This window comes from Myotis myotis, unplaced genomic scaffold, assembly GCF_014108235.1.
Source record: "Myotis myotis isolate mMyoMyo1 unplaced genomic scaffold, mMyoMyo1.p scaffold_m19_p_15, whole genome shotgun sequence".
Taxonomy (NCBI): Eukaryota; Metazoa; Chordata; class Mammalia; order Chiroptera; family Vespertilionidae; genus Myotis; species Myotis myotis.
In genome coordinates this window covers 24,803,724-24,816,193 of record NW_023416319.1, presented here as the reverse complement: position 1 = coordinate 24,816,193, position 12,470 = coordinate 24,803,724, and positions in this window count along the sequence as shown.

Genomic DNA, 12,470 nt, shown 5'->3' with positions numbered 1-12,470 from the left:
ACAAATATTTGGCAAATCGTTCACTGGCGTGTTTTGTTGTTGATCCCAGGCCAAATCCTATACTGAATAATTGAACAGAGGCTTTGTAAGTACTTCAGAAAATAAATTGTAATCAATAGGGTCGTCATGAGTTTACTGAGAAATATTCTTGCCCCGCCAGCCAGATTTTCTCCGTGGCTAGAGTTAGTAAACATTTTAGAGAGCTGCCAGAAACTTTGGATTTTTGCAAAGCATTGAACGAGGGCTCATATAATATCTTTGTTGACAGTGTCTTACCCATAACAGATACTTAATAAAATTAGATTGGGCAAATGCTTACAAAACTGAACCATTTCCTTTCAGTATTTTTTTAGTGATTTTTCTCCCTCTTACTGCCACAGGTAAGACCTTTTCCTCAATTCTCCCTTCAAATTTCATGCAAATGCATCTTATTGGTGAAATTTACGCCAAGCCTAGATCTTTTGCTACAAGGAAATCTTGGAAATACAGTTTTTCGCTTTCTTGCTTCTGTGATAAGTACATAGAAGAGAGTAGGATGGAACGTTGAATGCTAAGAAGCAATATCCAGCACTGTTCTGTGTTGAAAATGCAAGAAGCTGCTTCAGGAGCTAGTGAGTTTCCATCACTGAAGATATACAAGCAGAACTCAGATAGCCCATGGTCAGGAATGTCGTAGATAAGACTAATTTTGACCAGTAATTTGCAGACCTTGATGCATATTTTAAGCCATTGGCCCCACTTCCAAAATGGGTCTGTGATAGGTTCCAGGAATCTGAACTTTTGAAATTCTCCCCAAGTGATTGTGAAGTACAACTGGATTCAGGGACCACTTGAGTACAATGTCCTAGATCACTTCCAGCCTCATGTATTTGAGTCCTTAAATCTACTGTTAGGACAACACAACTATATGTCACACATTTCTAGTACAAAAAACAAATGTTACCTGCAGCTGAACATGGAGCCTTGAGAAATTGCAGGCTGTAAACTAGGATGTTAACCTATTTGTTACCTTATTTGAAAGGAATCTGGTTATCAACTATTTTATGGTAACAGAAATTAGTTCCAAGGATATCCTAACTGAAGGCCTTCTTTCACATGAAGAATTCATGACTCTGGTATCCTGAGGTGATTTGTTTTTTTCCAGTAGAGGATTTAAAGCATGCTATGTGAAAGGCATTTTAAGTTTTTTTTCTTTTTGTTTGTGTGAATTAACTCATCTTGATGGTGTCTGGGGATGTAGCTCTGCACAAATATCACATCCAGGGCTCTTGCATGCTTGCCCTTGAAGGGGTGGTAAATATTTGCCTGAGCGAAACAGCAATTACAAACAGGTTTTATTGCTAGTATTGTAATCTGTGACTCAAAATGATTGTTCTATCCAATTTACAGCTCAAATCCAGATTTGTTATACTATGATAAGTACCAGGATTTTGAGGGGATTGCCGGTCCTGCTATAGAAGATATTTGTAACACAAAGGCCCAGGTTATATTCTATACACCAGAGAGATTTCTGTTAAATTTCAATTTTAGGAAGAAATCATGCAGTTGACCCCCATGTTGGGGACCAAGAACATAGACTAGGATCTTGGAGGTATCCAGAAATAGAAAAATTGACTTTGGTCTCAAGAGAGTAATTATACTCAGTTTGAATGGAAAAATGAGATGGGCCTGCAGCTTTATTTTTGTAACTTTACTTACTTTAATTTTCTTAGTCATAGAGACCAATTTTTATATTCTGAAGGTAAAATATGCATCAAGCAAAATCAGCCTTGGTTCATTAACATTTGGTGCTGAATAGTATAGGGTGTCCCAAAATTTGAATTTTGGTACACCCTATATAAAGTCAAATTCACTGAAACTTATAACCACATCTGAGTCTACTCATCTGGCTACTGACTTTATTTTTTTCTTCCTAGTTTCTTTATACTAAGACTAGAGGCCAGTGCATGAAATTCATGCATGGGTAGGGTCCCTAGGCCTGGCCAGCGATCAGGGCCAATCTGCAGGGTGATCAGTGGGGTGATTGGGGGGCCCCTGCTGGCACCCATAATGGCTGGCCTGGGGCCTGCGGGCTGGAGGCAGCTCCTGAGTTGAGCATCTGCCCCCTAGTAGTCAGTAGGCAACATAGCGACTGGTCATTCTGCTGTTTGGTCAATTTGCATATTAGCCTTTTATTATATAGGCTCATAAACTAATGATAACTGTCACATTACACTACTTATTCTTTTAGCATTTTTTAAAATCTATGAACCAAATAGTATAATTTCTCATATCAATTTTTAGGTAACAATTATTTTTTTTTAGGTCACAATTACTAAAATATGAAGAAAATAAGGTGGGAGAAATAGAGTTTGTCCAATGTGGTGACTCTTTTACTCCCACCTTAATAGCCCCCACATAATCTCACACCCTGGTCCCTGTAATCTGTGAAACAATATATTACCTTATATGGCAAAGAGACCATGAAAAAAATGATTAAGAGTATGGGCCTGAGATGGGGAAATTATTCTGCATCATCTGGTGGGCCCAATGTTTTCACATTAGTCCTTTAAAATCCACAATTTCTCCCAGCTGAATTGATTAGAAAAATAATAACTTTGTTAGCTTTGAAAGTGAAGGAAGGGGACCATAAGCCAAGAATACAGGCTGACCTTAGAAGACGCAAAAGACAATGAAATGGATTATCCCATACAGCCTCCAAAAAGGAGTGCAGCCTGGCCAACATCTTGATTTTAGTTGAATAAGATATATGTTAGACTTCTGCCTTACAGAACTGTAAGATACCAAGTTTGTATTATTAAGACACTACGATTGTGATAATTTGTTACAGCAGCAGTAGAAAACTAAAAAGTCCAGTATCTTTCCTATCTATAATTGTTTCCATCTCATCACAGAGTAGCAGAGGCTGATAACTCCTAATAACAATAAAAAAAATAGTTTATTTTAAAACAGTGGTTCTCAACCTGTGGGTCACGACCCCTTTGGCGGTCAAATGACCCTTTCACAGGGGTCGCCTAAGACCATCCTGCATTATCAGATATTTACATTACGATTCATAACAGTAGCAACATTACAGTTATGAAGTAGCAATAAAAATAATTTTATGGTTGGGTCACAACATGAGGAACTGTATTTAAAGGGCCAGAAGGTTGAGAACCACTGTTTAAAGGAAAGTTGGATAAAGCAGAAAGGGCATATAGTTTGTAGTTGAAGGTATGACTTAACCAACCAGTAGCAATGTGACTTTGGAAAAAATCTCAACTTTTTCTGAGGCTTAATATTATATACTTTATATACTGAGAATAATGTATAAGCAGCCTTGATTGCTTTGCAGAATAGTGGAAAATATAAGATTTTACAAGGGATATGAACATGCTTTGTAAATTAGACACTATAAAGAACCATCCTGCTCATTACTTTTTCCCCTAAGAAATATGTCTTTCTAGTATAACATTTGTTAAATGTATAGCAGAAATGATTAATTGCTTCCCAATATCCATTCTTCCTTTCTGCTCTAATGGAAGAATCTCCCAAGTTTTAGTTGGAAATATGGCAATTCAACCAAACGCTCCAGCTTCCCTATAGCCAGGGATGCCCATGTGACTAAGTTCTAACCAATGGGACATCAGTGACAACTTGAGTGTGCAAGTTCCAGATGGTGCCCTCTGCTCCTTTCTTTCCTGTTCCCAGAGACTTACCACTCATCATAGAAGTGAGAGCAATATGCTTGGACAGAGTGGTTAACAGCACAGCCATACTTCTTCATTCATGTGTCATAGCAACAGCAAAGTTGAGTAATTACAACAAAAACCATATGACTTGAAAAGACTAAGATATTTCTCATTAGATAGAATATACTGGCCCTTGCCCTAGGTCAGTGATGGCGAACCTTTTGAGCTCAGTGTATCAGCATTTTGAAAAACCCTAACTTAACTCTGGTGCCGTGTCACATATAGAAATTTTTTTATATTTGCAACCATAGTAAAACAAAGACTTATATTTTTGATATTTATTTTATATATTTAAATGCCATTTAACAAAGAAAAATCAACCAAAAAAATGAGTTTGTGTGTCACCTCTGACACGCGTGTCATAGGTTCGCCATCACAGCCCTAAGTGATAGATCAACAAAATAAATAAAATCTGGGTCTTTAGTCAAACTCCCAGAGCAGAAATATTTTTTCCCTGTGACTACCTACCCACTTGGCTTTTTATGTGAACCAGAAATAACCTTACATATTGCTTAATCCACTACTATTTTTATCAATTGCAACAAGAAATAGTAACAGGAATCATGATGATGATGATAGCTAACACTGCATTCTAGACTCTTACAGGTCTGAGTGTGTATTATATGTACACACACACAGTTAATGTTTATGGTAATTCTATGAAGCATTTTTAAATTTTTCAATTACAGTTGACATTCAGTATTATTTTATATTAGTTTCAGGTATACAGAATAGTAGTTACACAACTATTTAATTTACAAAGTGTTCCCCAATAATCCAAGAACCCACCTGCCATTATACATAGTGAGTGTACTATTGTGAGTATGCAAATACTATTGTGAGTATGCAAAAAAGAATTTATTCTTGAATTATCATTTATTAATTATTGCACTATTTTTCCATACAAACAACTGTAAACCCAATTTTGTCCCACCCTGTATCATTGACTATATACCATGTGCTATATATGCTATTTTTCATTCTTACTTGACAGATGAAAAACCTGAACCTCAGCAATTAAATAACTTTTCCAAGATCATACCAAAAAAGTGGTAGGAGCAGGATTTGAATCCTGGTCATTCAGCCCCAATATCTCTGCTATTCACCATCTATTAGATTGCTTCTGGGCAGATCACAGCCATTTCAGAGCAAATCTAATAGTCAATCCCCCTCAAATACATTTTAACAAGGTACCTATTAGAAACTATAGCTTAACCCTAAAGTATTAATAAATGGTAGGTTAATTTTGGGAATATAAATAGAAATTTTTAAAAATAAAATATCCTTTTTATTGCATACGCTAGAGACCTGGTGCACAAAAATTTGTGCACTCGGGGGTCCCTCAGCCCGGCCTATGCCCTCTTGCAGTGTGGGAACCCTCGGGGGATGTCCACCCCAGTGGGGACCCTCACCCCATGGAGGTTTGGCCAGCCTGGGTGAGGGGCTGATGGCTGTTTTCAGACTGGCCACACCCCCTTTAGGGTGGGGATTCCCCACTGGGGTGCCTGGCCAGTCTGGGTGAGGGGCTGAGGACCGTTTTCAGGCCTGCCAAGCACCATGGTGACGTAAGCTCCCAGCCTCTCCTTTTTTTCTTTTTTTCTTTTTTATTCTGGGATTTATTTACCTTCTATAATTGAAACTTTGTTGCCTTTAGCGGAGGCCTGCAGAAAGCTTGGCTTCCTCCATCGCCAGGGGCAACCCACTCCTGCTAGCACCAGCTCCGTGGCCACGGCTGGCTGAAAGCAGGTATCGGATTTATTTACCTTCTATAATTGAAACGTTGTTGCTTTCAGTGGAGCTTAGAGCCGGGCTGCGGCAGGCGGGGAACCTTGGCTTCCTCCATCATTGGAGCAAGCAAGCCTCCTGCTCGCTCCAGCTCCATGGCTGCCGGCCGCCATCTTGGTTGGGTTAATTTGCATATAGTTGCTCTGATTGGCTGGTAGGCGTGGCTTAAGGCATAGCAAAAGTATGGTCAATTTGCATGTTTGTCTTTTATTAGTATAGGATAACCGTCAGACATAGAAATAGCCTAAATTAAATATTTTTAATTAAGTATAGCTATCTTTTTTGTTGAATTAGGATAATGTACTTGAACATAAAGATAACTGCAAAGTGAGGTAAAAGTTCAAAGGGATAAAGTAAAGCCCAAAACGTCATGATTAATAGCAGGGTGGGGAAGGAGGCATAAGAAACAAGGAATCCAAAATCATTGTGTCCTTTCCTGGTACTGGAAACAAGGCAGAATACTTGACTGCATAATACCTATAAGACTTTTTAAGGTTGGAAACTAAGATTCAGAAAAATCCAGCCAGTTGCCTCAGATCACAGAAGTAGTCAATGAAACCCAGATCTTTGTTACCTCAACCCTTTGTTATTCAACCCTCAAACTTCTTTAGGCTAGAATATCTTTTAAGAGAACAAAAACAAAACCCTAGTAATTCCAGGCAAAAAAAAGTTTCAGAATGAGATGGGTGCTTACTTAGAGCTTCTGCAAATGACCAGGCAAGTACTGCAGAAAACCATTATGCATAGCACTAACCCAAGGTTGATTAAGTACTCATAGGAAAAACAGAAAGAAAATTCCCAAATGCTGATACAAGGAAGAAAGCAAAGTCTGTCAAAGGTCAGCGCTGCATCAAGGATACCAGATCAGGAAACAGAGAAGAAACTGTGAGGAAATCGTTGATCATTAAGGACACTAGCTCTTTCAGGGGGCATATCTATTTTCACTCCCAAGGAGATTAGTTGCTGGTAAGTTCTTTGCTATTGATTGCCCTGAGCCCTGAAGTTCCCATAAAGGTGGAGAATACAATAGAATGAGCATCGTAACAACTGTGAGGTTAAATTCAAGGCATTGCAGTTGCCTCAGTCAACTCATTAAAAAGAAATGAGTTAACTCACTGTATAATATTATCTCCATACTGCCTAGAATTAATCAGTAAGGAGCGATAAAACATTACTACCACTCAAACATAAATTTGAGTCATGGAAATCATCTATTAATTTTATAGATAAGAAACCAAAATATCCAGGGAATACATGTCTGACATTATACTTTCTTGGTCTGAAATTATAAAATGAGTCTCTGTTGCCAAGCACATTAGAAAGCTCATGGCATGGTTGTATACTATCTGAAGTTGATTTGTTTGAGCCATGGATCACCATGCTGAGGTGTTCGGGGAAAAGATTTGTGTATATAATGCATACAAAAGTGATCTTCCCACAAATGAACAGAATGGCATCTGTTGGGGGTGGTCAAAGAATAGGAATTGATATAGGGGGCCATGGGGAAAGAAGTGGCAAAATAAGCTATGCCCTGGTTACCAGGTGCTTTGTAGATCATAACTGGGAAGTTGAACTGCACTTTGAAAAAAAATATCCAAGTAATTGGAGGGGTTTGGGCAGTAACTTTCAAAATGATTTTACATATGACTCTCATTTGATCCTCATAGTAAAACTGGGATATAAAATCTATCCTCAAGATTTCTGAAACAAATACATAGGGAAGCTGACGGACTGAGAGAAACCACACTTCCAGGATGACACAGAGTCTAACCTCAAACCCAGAATGTGATTGACAGTGGCAGCTGCTTTTAGTTGTGTTAAGAATAATTGTACAGGAATAACTCAGTGAGAGAGAATTTTGTAATTTATTAGGATATCTAGAACAGAATGATGGCGCATTCCTACGTTTAGGAGACAGACTATGAGAGAGAAATGTGAGAAAGAAAGAAAAAGATACTTTCTACCTAGAATGCCTCCATAGAGCACTCAGAACTCCATAAACGACTTTGCAACTTCACCTATTATCATCTTTTGGGAAGTAGACACTGGATGGAATGTCATATCATGGTGACACTTCCACTTCTGAATAAAGGAGTAGCTTCTATGCTTGCTAATCTTTCTTGCTTTCTTAAGTATTTATGTTTTGACTTCAAAGTTCTTCTTGAGGAAAAGAGTCATAAGCAACTAACTAAATTGGTGATGATAAACATATTTTTCTCATGGAATTATCATAAGGACTAAACAAGAGAATACTCTCCCTATATTACAATGGGGGGGCAGGAGGATTCTGAGAATTGTGAAGACTAAAAGAATCCCAGCAACCCTCCCAGGATAACTCCAATGGATTGCTTCTCCTGAGGTAGGAAGCTGTAGAAGTTGGAAACTGAGTATGGCTTGGAGGGAGTGAGCCAGGTCCAGGATCCAGATACACAGAGCTGTGTGGAACTTTTTTACCTCTGTGCTGCATGAGAGATTGGGCCCTAGTGGAAGAGAGACCAAGAGTACCAGCAGGAGTTTCTTGGAAAGAACTTGTCCTGCAAGCCCTAAGGACTCCAGGGAAGAAAGGCAGAGCTAGTCCACATGAGCATTCTGGGAGTAATGCTGGTCTCTGTGGCCCTTCAGAGCAACTGGGAGATAAATATTTTGAGTCCTTCATACCTATAAACCTGGGAGAATGCAGGCCTTCACAGCCAATGAGAAGGGAAAAGAACAGAATGCTTGCTCATATGGCTAGTAGAGTTCAGTAGGCAGCCAGCCCTGAGACAGATTCTGCTGGGTTAGTATCACCAAAGTGACTGACAGAACTGTGTTTACTTGAGCCTCACTTAGCGACATAATGGAAAAGGACCCAGCTCCAAACCCAGCTGGACAGAGGGAGAATAATGAGACAGACCCAAGCAACAAACTCCTGGGCAAACGAAACTACTGGAATAGACATATGGCAGTTGGTTAAAAAATAAATGAAATTCAATCACAGCACAAATAACACTTTCTGAACCTACAAAACGTGATTTCTGTCATTAAAAAATGTAATAGGTGAACTGAATAAATAGGTTCATAGTATTTTTAGATACTAATGAAAAAATCAACATTTATCATTCCATTTATGTAAAATTGTGTGTGTGTGTGTGTGTACATGTACATGCATGAGAGACAGAGAAAAACATCAAGGAAAAGGTTCTCATCAAAATCTTAAGGCTAATTTGCTCAAGATAACCTGAAAAGGAGATATATGATTTCCTTAAAATTTTGTGTATTATCTATAATAATAAAAGTAATATGCTAATTAGACCAGACATCCTTCCGGATGACCTTCCAGATGAAGCTGAGGCTGCGAGGAAAGCCCGAGTCCTGGGTCCCGGGTGCCTGCCAGCGGCCAGAGGGAAGCCTGGGTCCCGGGTGCCAGAGGAAAGTCGGTGCCAGCAGCTGGGGGAAGGAAGGCCTAATCTTGCACAAATTTTGTGCATCAGGCCTCTAGTATCAAATAACATAAAATCAGAAAATCTATCTAATCAAAATTCTACTTTTAATAAACAAAAAAGTTCAATGTTATTAGAATTACAAGTGCTACAGTAGCCATTCAGGATAGAATAGACATGAAAGGATAATCAGTAAGACAGTTTGGTCTAACAGTGAAATTAATCTTTTTATCAAAAGGATTCCATCCTATACCAGGCACTGATGAGCAGCTGAACATAGAGGCTCCCAGCTCATTCCCACCACCTCAGTGGGACCATTTGTCTCAACTCTAAACTGCAGCACATTATACATGACCATATTTCCACTGATTCACACATGCACTGTGCACATATTCTCCAGTCATCTTACTAGAGGAACCACTGTGTTTCAGTTGCTGACCTTGTTGGGTATTAAAAATAAGACTTGCAGAATACATAATTGGAGGAATTAAAGTTTATTTCGATTTTAAAAATGATTACTGAAATTTACAGCATGTGTATCACTGATTAATTTCTGGACTATAAATAAACATGACCAGAAATTAGCGATGCCCTCGTTGTGCACTGCTCATGCCCAGAGATGCTTGTTTATGCAAACTCTCAGAATTGGGAAACTAAACTGTGGGGCACTTAATGAGGCACTTCATGAGCAACAGAAATCAACTGAAAAAGTGAATTGCCAGTAATTACTGTGACTAATGCTAATTAAAAATGTCTCTAAGTGGAGACATGACAAGGGCATAAAATTTGAATCAAGTTACACAAAACTCCAAACTCAGGCAACATGGGAAGGTTGCAGCTTGCCTCTCGTCTATTGTTAGCAAAGAGCCCACTATTCCTCAAGCTGCATCTTCCTTAAATCAAATGCCAGAGAATAGTTAACTAGAGAGGCACTCAGCAAACGGCAACTCCCACAAATGGAGAGAAAGAGAGAGAGAGAGATCATTTACAGTAATTATCAGCAGATATTTCTGCAAAGTACATTAGAGGAGAAATGCCCTTCTTAACTTCTATGCAATCAGAGACATATTTATAGCACTAGCATTATTAAAAATAATGAGAGTAAAATCTGAACTTTAAACAATTACAGACACCAAGATGCTAAAAACTGCATATTTGATAAGGGGCCTAATATAAAAGCTATTCCAGTATAGAAGAGTATGGGACATAGAGAATTGTGTAGGTTATTTGTACTATTAGAGTTGACCCTTGAGCAAAGCAGGGCTTCGGGATGCCAACCCCCATGTTGTCAAAAATCTGCCTGTAACTTTGACTCCCCCCAAATTTAACTACAGTTATCTCTTGGTCTTCACTGGGGATTAGTGCCAGACCCTGCATACACCAAAACCCAAGGATGCTCAAGTCCCTTATGTAAAACTAGAGGCCTGGTGCATGAAAATCGTACAGTGGGGGTGGGGGGTCTCTTAGCCCAGCCTGCACCCTCTCGCAGTCCAGGAACCCTCAGGGGATGTCCAACTGATGGTTTAGGCCTGCTCCCCATGGCTGGACATCCTTAGCACTGCCATGGAGGCAGGAAAGGCTCCCACCACCACCACCACCACTGTGCTCACCAGCCATGAGCCCAGCTCAGGGCTTCTGGCTGAGCGGCACTCCCCACGTAGGAGCGCACTGACCACCAGGGGGCAGCTCCTACATTGAGTGTCTGCCCCCTGGTGGTCAGTGCACATCATAGCGACCGGTCATTCTGCCGTTGGGTCGATTTGCATATTAGCCTTTTATTATGTAGGATGGTGTAGAACAATACTACAGTCAGCTCTTTGCATCCAAGGATTTAAAATACTATTTTTAATCTACATTTTGTTGAATCACTGATGCTAAACCTGGGGAAATGGAGGGCTGATTGTATATTTATTGAAGAAAACTCATGTATAATTGGACCCAAGCACTTTAAACCCATGTTGTTCAAGGGGCAACTGTATTTGTTTTTGATCTAGCATGACCTTCTACCTTCTTCCTCTAGAAGACCTCCACTTGGTTTTGAGGAACACTGTCCTTGTATTTTGGGTAGGGTGGACTTTGCCTCCCACCTTCCCACAGCGATGGTCATCAGTTCTGGGTCTGGCCAAAAAGAGCACTTCACACATCTGACCACAATAATTAGATAACCATGGCCTCTTCAGATCATCTGTAAGGCTTGTCATGTGGATAACTAAAGAGAACATCAGTCTTATTCTGGAGTCAAGACTGTAAGTACCATCTAATTTAAGACTTAATTAGGTGGACATTATCATTCCTGCCACAAGGTAAAAAAGAGACAATGAAAAATTAAGAAAAAGAGAGTAAATATGTAAAATAATGAGGGAAATAAAAAAAGAGGAGAAGAGAAGAGAGGGAGGAAGGAGGAAAATGGAGGAAGAAGGAAAGAGAAGGGAATTGCTGGGCAACCTCATCTGAGCACCTAGATCCAGCCATACCTGAGTCTTGTTCGTTCATGGACTTTCCAATTGCATAAACTAAAAGGAAATTATTTTTTAAAATATTTAGTGTGAGGTTTGCTTATTTGAAATGGAAAAGATACATCATGAGATGGAAATACTATTACTGAATTGCACAGTAGCATTTGAATAGCAATAGGGAAAAAAATAATAACCACATCAGAAAAGATAAAACTCATTTTCCCATACTGCCCAGGGTTTTATCAATTATTTATGAGAGACTTGAAGACAATCCAAAAGAGTAAAAGTACAGAACTATATTTTTTATAGCAGTTAGATCTTATTTATGTAATTATAGTTAATGTAACTATATAGAATGCTAGATAAAACTCTTCAGCTCTTCTTATGGATTGACAATTACTATAAGATTCGATTTCCAATTTGTTTAACCAATAATACATAAAACATAGCAAATGTAGGGTGGCAATGCAGATTGGAGCAGTTGCAGCATTTCTAATCATGGGTAGCCTTAGTCCTCATAAAAGGACTAGTTACTAGTTACATTGTCCTCACAAGTTGGATCTCACCACATGTAAGAAATTCAATTCTTTCTCTCCCACTACCATCTTATTCTCAGGGCTTTTCTTAGCAGAAATGACTACAGTAATACCAAATATCTGTGCATTTTTGTTTCAGAGATTTATAGCAGGCTCCCTTGATCTTAAAATGCATCATCATCAAGCTGTGCCCTCCTCTGAACATAGAAATTAGAGTCATTTTCCAAATACCCTGATTAATGTCTCTGCCCTCAGATTTCCAGTGTTCTGGAAAGCCCACGTGCCCCCCCATTCATGTCTTGACTCTGATTTAATACCCTTTTAATACAGAGTTTGGTCTGAAGGTGAAGATCACAAATCAATTTTCACAAAACTTTAATTATAAAAAGTAGGTTCCATCATTCTAAATCAATCTTTTATTCTTGTGTTTTGAAGTCTCAAATTAAGGATGAAATTGCTTCAGATATTTTCAAAGTTGGAAATCTGAAATGGACATGCCTCAAACAATAGTTTCAATTAAGGTTTGTTGGTTTTTTTGGGCCC